The sequence below is a fragment of the Arachis ipaensis genome, chromosome B01 (genome assembly GCF_000816755.2).
Source record: "Arachis ipaensis cultivar K30076 chromosome B01, Araip1.1, whole genome shotgun sequence".
Taxonomy (NCBI): Eukaryota; Viridiplantae; Streptophyta; class Magnoliopsida; order Fabales; family Fabaceae; genus Arachis; species Arachis ipaensis.
Window position 1 is genome coordinate 126842207 of NC_029785.2, and position 8138 is coordinate 126850344.

Here is an 8138-nt window from a genome sequence, read left to right on the forward strand (position 1 = left end):
GCCATTGCATGTGGAGCACCCATTATCACCGCCGCTGCACGTGGTCGTCGATTCTGGTGCTGCTGCTATCCCTGTCACATTTTTCGCTACGGTTGTTGTTCACGTCACCATCATCGCCGCCTCTGTCACCACCATATTAAAGAGAAATTGCAACCATTATCATCATATTGGTTTGTTGGTATGATTATTATACTTTTTTAGATTATTTTGTGAGTTTAACATTTTGTTAGGATTTTTGTTTGTTAAATCAGTGGTTAAATTTATTTAATTATGTTATTAGGAGTTGTTGTGCTAATTTGTTAGTTGAATTAAGAATTAGGTTTTAATTAATTGGAATAATGAGTTGTATCTATTCTTTCAAATTAGTTTTCGAATTAGTTTCATCTTGTGAATTTAATAAGTAATCATTTTGTTTAAGACAGTGCTATTTTTTCTAAGCTCAATTAGAGTTTTCTTCTTTTGTTGTCTGTGCTATAATATTTCATGTTAGTTTTCTATCTCTGAATATAATAAATTGTTTAAATTTTACATTAGGCTTACTTTTCCTATAATAGAATTTTAGGATGGAAGCGGGAGAAGGTCGCGTAGTAGCGCTTTCTCGAAACCCTTGTTAGCTGGATAATTGTGGAGTTATAAGGGGTTGCACACTAGAACGATTAGGATTTGATTGTTTTATTGAATGCTTGTATGTTATAATTTATGTCTACAGCTGTTTTCTCTGTGAAACTGTTATATTTATTTGATGGATGTCTCTGAATTAAGGAGAATTTCTGTCGAATTATCGTTTAAATTGTTTAAAACATGTTTGGTTTGTCAGAAAACAATAATTGAATTTGGTGGGAAGTTCTAATTATAGGGTACATTCTGCCGAATTTTCTAAAAATCTTAATAAGTGGTGTTGTTGGTTGAATTCTAGGACGTGTGTTGCAATATGCTTCCAAGTCATCGTTTATGGATGTATGATAGGAATAACGGTGGACGAAGGGTTTAAAACCTGAATTCTTTGAGGGGGTTGACGTGTTTGTTGCGCATATCTTCAACATGAAACCGTTTAGGTCTGAAGTGGTATCTGGGTGTCTATATCATAAGTGTCGACTGACTAAGTGGTTAGGACTTGCAAATATAACGCTTTACCTCTACCGTAATGGGTTCAGGAATGGGTAATGGATATGGGTGGAACACAGAGAAATGGACGAGCATGGAATTAACTGGTCTGTCTTGAACGTGAATAGTTTTGATCGTCAAACAATGAGGGTTTGGTTGGTGAGAAACTAAACACGGAAGAAATGAATTGAGAGGGTAACCAAGAGAAATTCAACGAGATGGTATTTGATGCAATAGGTGTCACAGAATTGGAAGACGTTGAAGAAGAGCCTACACCCGGAGGCAAAGAGATTTTATCATCTGTTAGAATCTACGTCAAAACCTTTGTTCGAGGGATCCGTTCATTTTGAGTTGTCCGCATGTGTTAGAATGACGAGTATCAAGTTTAAGTCAAATCATACCTAAGATTATTTTTATAAGTAGGTCATCATTTGCAATGAATTGGTACCTATCGGGTCCATTGGCATCCCTCGAAACCACTACGAAGCAAAGAAATTAGTTTCAAAATTGAGTCTAAATTCAGTAAAAATTGATTATTGTCTGGATAGTTGTATGTTGTATTATAAGAGGGATGCAAACCTAACTGAATGTAGATTTTGCCAGTCACCAAGGTTTCAAGTCAAGAGTGAACAGGTTAGTAAATGATGGTTAAAAAGAGTTCCTAGGCTGAAATGATTGTATGCATTGATTAGTTTGGCACCGCAGATGACCTGGCATAGTACCAATAAAAGAGAAGATGGAATTATGATGTGCCCGTCACACGGAGAAGCTTGGAAGCATTTCGATAGGGTACATCCTACATTCGCGAGCAAGCCTAAAAATGTTAGACTAGTTTTGTCCTATGACGTTTTGTACTGAATTCTAATTTCAGTAATGCGTACTCTTGTTGGCCTGTAATTGTGACACCATATAAGTTGAGTCCTGAAATGAGCATGAAGGACCCATACATATTTCTAACGTGCATCATACCTGATCTCAGCAATTCGAAAGCCAAAATAGATGCCTTCTTGCAGTCCTTGGTAGATAAGTTAAAGAAATTATGGATCCATGGTGTAGAAACATTTGATATTTTGATGAAGACAAACTTTTAACTCCATGATGTGTTGATGTAGACTATTAATGACTTTTTTGCATAGATGTTATCAAGTTGGTCAACTTAGGACAGAATAGCATGTCCTATTTGTATGGAGGATACAAAGGCATTCTGATTCACGAATGGCAGTAAGAATTCGTGGTTTGCCATAGAAGATTCCTTGACATGGATAATCTTTTTCGGCGCAACAAAGACTCATTCAAAATGAATAAAACTGAACAAGTAGAGGCACCCATGAGGTTGGCTGGTAGTCAAGTTTGGGAACGTGTTAGTAAAATACCAAGAGTTGTCGATAACGAGGCAAGTGTGAGACCTCCGGAATATTGCAGAGAGCATAATTGGATTAAATAGAGTATATTTTGAGAGTTGTCTTATTGAAAAGACAACTTGATTCGACATTATCTTGACATGATGCACATTGAGAAAAACATGTTTGATAGCATTATGCACACAGTAATGGATGACGCGCAAACAAAGGATAACGATAAAGTTAGCTTAGACTTGGTGGACATTTTCAAGCAGACAGATCTAAATTTAAAGAGACTTGAGAACGGGTGGTGGGTTAAACCGAAGGCGGTGTTTGCTCTAACGAAGGAACATTGATAAAATGTGTGTATGTGGATTTTAGGATTGAGGTTTCTTGATGGTTACACCTCTAACTTGAGCAGGTGTGCAAATGTATCAAAGGGTAGGCTTGCTAGATTGAAGAGTCATGATTGTCACGTCTTGATGGAGTCTTTGCTTCTTGTCGCGTTCAGATAACTTCTAACCAACATTTGGAAACCCCTCACAGAAATAAGTGAGTTCTTTAGGGAGTTATGTGCTACGAAACTTAACCTTAATGATCTCATAGTCATGGGCAAAAACATTCTCATCATACTTTATAAGCTAGAGAGGATATTCCCTCCATCCTTCTTTGACATTATGGAAAACTTAGAGTCCACCTACCGTACCAAGCAATACTATGTAGGCTGATCTAATTTAGGTAGATGTACCTATTTGACTGGATGATTAGGTCATTCAAGCACACGATAAATAACAGAGCTCGGATTGAGGACAACATCTGTGAAGCATTCCTAACTAAGGAAACATTGACATTTTACTCATTCTATTTTCAGCTTCATGTTGAGTCACGTAGAACAAGGGTTGGAAGGAACGACGAGAGGGGAGAATTCTCGTCAAGTGAAATAACATATATAATCTTTTCTCTGGAAGGAGCTGCCATGAGTGTGGGCAGTAACTACTGATTAGAGCAGAATGATCGATGTTGAACATCTATATGTATTACTTAACTGTGACCAGATTTTATCCTACCTCATGTGAGATTTTTAGGTCTTCATTAATATTGTAATCAGTAAGATACTAAATTTGTAATCTAATCTAAATTTCTTTATTCTATTCTATCATATAGGTTAATGCAAGAGGTAAATGATGATACATCATTGAACAATTTTTTATACTGGTTGAGAGAATACGTCAGCGTGCATCTAGCTGACACAACAGATTGAGAACTAGTAGCACTTAGTTGGGGCCCAATGAATAAGGTAACTAGCTACCCGATATACAATGTTAATGGATATCGGTTCCATTCTTTACAATAGTCGACTAGAAGGAAAATAAATAACATCGGTTTGGGTTTGTGGAGATTCAGCCGGTGGTCATTCTGATTGGTTTGGTGGGTTGCACAACATAATTGAATTATAGTATTTCTGCCGTACTACGTACAAGGTGTGCATGTTTAAATATGAATGGTATAATCAAAGTTCATGACAAGAAATATGAAAGCACAAGGACTACGATGTCACTGAAGTTAATATAACTAGAAAATATAGGCACTACGATCCTTTTATTCTACCGCAAAATCCATGACAGGTATACTATTTGCCTTATCCAAGTTCATGCAAGTCTAGTTGGGTGGTTGTGGTTAAGATTAAGCCAAGAGACCGCATTGAGTTTGATGATAGGACAGAGGGTCAAGAACCTTACCAAATTGACGACCCAACTCCTTCAAAAATGGTGATTGATACCGGTGATCCGATCACCCTTAGGCCAGCTGTTATGGATGATGACATCATTGACATTGGAATAAATGATGCCGCACTACCACCAGAGGACGATGGTCTCAATAAGTAGACGGGATTGATGACGGTGAAGAAAAAGATGAGTTCGATGATCATGAAACTACTTCGGAAGAAGATGATAAATCTAGATAAGGTTAATGTACATATAGTACTATCTTATGTGTTTTTTTACCAAACTTTGTAAAGAATGTTATACGATTAGCATTGTTTTATGTGTTTTTTTTAACCAAACTTTGAGAAGAAAGTAATATGAGTAGCATTGTTTTAAATATTCTGATTACCATCATTATACCGTATTTTTAAATTGTATATTTTATTTCACATCAAATTTAAAGCACTATTTCAATTATTAATTATCAGAGTACATTATAGATGGACAGAAAGAAATTATTTCAAAAAAAAAAAACTACCGTCAGAATTACCATGGAATATACTAACAATAACAACCAAGTTAAATTTCCAAAAAAAACAAAGAAAAACGTTTCCATCAAAATTATTGTCGGATAAGTCCGTCGGTAAGATGGAGGTTTTTCGCGACAACTTTTCCATAAAAAAATTTCGACAGTATGTTACATACGATTTCATTTTCTAGATACACGTATTTCGTTGCAGAATTTGACAGTAATTACCATCGTACGACAAAATCTGACGGTAATCCTTTACTGGCGAGGTTTATACCGTCAGATTCTATCTGACGGTACTAAGTATTTTTTTGTAGTGAAAGAGAATATATTATTAACACTAATCAGCATATATACTACACAAATCATTCAACATTTAGATTATTTCAAAAAAAAATTGACATAATCTCCCCTAAAGTTGGATATATATCCACCTTTACGGTTTTCACGAATCCAACCAACCTCAATCCACAGCATTAGTCAAAACACAATTAAATTCACAATATTTCTAGCAGAATATATTAAATTATTTTCATACTTGAATTCATACTATATATACAATGTTATACATATAATATTATAATGTCAAACACAACAATTTATTCAATTTAATTAAAGAGTTTAAATTATTGACAATGGAAAAATTTTAAATAATAAAAATCTAATTAAAAAATTAGGTCAAAATATAAATATTTTCAAATTAGTTAACCTTTAAGAAATAAGTTTATACTTTAAGAGTAAATAGTAGACATCATTATACTATACACATAAAAATATGTTTACATAAACCTACCTCAAGAAAAAATAAACTATCTAATTAGTAAGGTTAATTAGTTCTTGAAATTGAATAAGAAGCAAAAAGAGACTCAACTTACAAATTTTACAGGCTTTAGACTTAACTATTGCTACTATTAAACACTTAACTATTAAACACTGTAACATTTTCTTGATACATTTCCTACTTAAAAATTCAAGCATCTTGCACTTCTTCTTAGATCCTAAATTAACATATAACTAATTCCTACTTCCTAAATTAACTTCATCCTAAATTAACATATGATAACCAAATCCTAAATCTTAAATTAATTTTAATCCTAAACCCTAAATTAGCATATAATAATCAAATCCTAAATTAACATATAACTAATTCCTAAATCATAAATTAACTCCATCCTAAATCCTAAATTAGCATATGATAACTAAATCCTAAATCCTAAATTAACGTAACTTTAAACCCTAAATTAGCATATAATAATCAAATCCTAAATCCTAAATTAACATATAACTAAATCCTAAATTAACTTAAACAAGGAAAAACACTACAAGAAAAATGTTGAGTACCATCAGATTTACCATCAAAAAATCAAATGAAATCCGACAGTATACATGTTATTGTCGGATTTTGTATCGGTATTTATCCGACGAAATAAACTTTGCCGGTAACATATTATCCTAAAAAATTTTCGTCCGACGAAAATTGCCGTCGGATTTAGTGACGAAATATAGTTAGAAAGTAGACGAGATATGCTAAACGTTATCGTCAAAAAACTTACAATGATAACGTTGGCGCCATTTGATATGTCTCCGTGCTATTTTACCGTCAGATTAATCCGACAGTAATGCCGACGGAAAATGTTTTCTAATTTTTTTTTAGAAAAACTAGCTGTGTGATTACCGTTGGTGTATTTTGTCGGAAGTCTTTTTTTATTTTTTACAAACTTTTTCATCCATCTGTAATGTACCTTGATAATTAATAATTGAAACAGTGCTCTAAACCTGCTGTGAAATATCAAACATACAAATTAAAAATACAGAATGATGGTAATTAAAATATTTGAAATGATGCTAATTATATTACGTTCTTCTCAAAGTTTAGTAAAGAAATAATATCATAGAACTATATTTACATTAGTGCTATTCAGATTCATTATCTTCGTCCTCTAGTTAACCATCCTCCTCTTCCAATGTAGTTTCCTGATCATTGCAATCGGCTTCCTCCTCTTCATTGGCATCGACCCCATCTTCTTCTTGAACATCGTCATCCTTTGGTTGTAGTGCATCGGCATGTAGAACATGGTCAATGATGTCGTCATCCATAACAGCCGACCTAAGGGTGATCGGCTCACCGGTATCAACCACCGTTTTTGGGAGTTGGGTCATCAATCTGGTAAGGTTCCTGACCATCTATCATATCATCAGACTTGATGCGACCTCTTAGGTTAGTCTTAACTACAACCACCTAACTAGACTTGTATGAACCCAGATAAGGCAAATAGTACACTTGTCAGGTATTTTGAGATAGAATAAAAGGATCGTAGTGTCTATATTTCCTGGTTACATTAACTTCAGTGATATCATAGTCCTTGTGCTTTCATGTTTCTTGTTGCAAACTTGGATCATACCATTCACATTTAAAATGCACACCTTATATGTCGTGTGATAGAAATACTCAAATTTAATGTTGTTGTGCAACACACCAAACTAATCAAAATGACCCCGCCTGAATATCCACAAACCCAAATTCTGGTGTTATCTGTTTTCTTTCCAATCAACCACTATAAAGAATGGAACCGATATCCATTAACGTTGTTTATCTGGTAGCTAGTGGTTTTGTTTATTGGGCTCTAACTAAGTGCAACTAGTTCCAAATCTGTTGTGTCAGTTAGATACACGCTGATGTATTCTCTGAACTAACGTGGAAAACTATTCAATCAGATATCAGGATTTGCCTCTTGGAATAACCTATATGATAGCATAGGAGTTAGAGATTTTGATTAGATTAAGAAGTTAGTATCTTAGGAATTGCAATATTTACGAAAATTTGAAAAACTCACATGAGGTACCATGAAATCTAGTCACAGTTAAGCAACACATGCAGGTGTGCCGCATCGATTTTCGTCTGCTCCAACCATTAGTCACTGCCTGCACCCATTGCAGCTCCTTCAGGAGCAAAGATTGGATATGTTGTTCCACTTGACGATGATTCCTCCGAGTTAAGCTCTTGTTTAGCCTTTTTCAATTCTGTAACACCTGTTGCATCAAACATTATCTCGTTGTACCTCTCTTGGTTATCCTCCAAAGTCATTTATTTCATGTTTAGTTCTCTCACCATCCGAACCCTCGTTGATTGACAATCGGACCTATTCAAATTTGAGACAGTCTGATTAATTTCCCGTTCATCCACTTCTCTATGTTTCATCCACATCCAATACCCATCTTTGAACCCGTTACGGTAGAGGTGAAACGTTATATCCGCAGGTCCTAACCACTTACTCAGTCGACACTTTTCATACGAACACTAGAAACCCCTTCAGACATAAATGGTTCTATGCTAAAGACATGCGCAACAAACGCGTCAACCCTCTCAAAGAATTTAGGTTTTAAATTTTTTCGTCCACCATTATCCCTATCATACATTCATAGACGATGACTTGGAATTATATTGAAGCAAACATCCTA

The 8138-nt window shown here is 34.7% G+C and overlaps 1 long non-coding RNA gene across 1 annotated transcript in view; it reads left to right on the forward strand.

The window, feature by feature from the left end:
• Positions 334 to 8138, forward strand: part of LOC110263157 — a 16934-nt gene continuing 9129 nt past the window's right edge. The window contains exon 1 of the long non-coding RNA XR_002348306.1: positions 334 to 345. This is a non-coding gene — a long non-coding RNA (uncharacterized LOC110263157). The remainder of the gene's footprint in view (positions 346 to 8138) is intronic.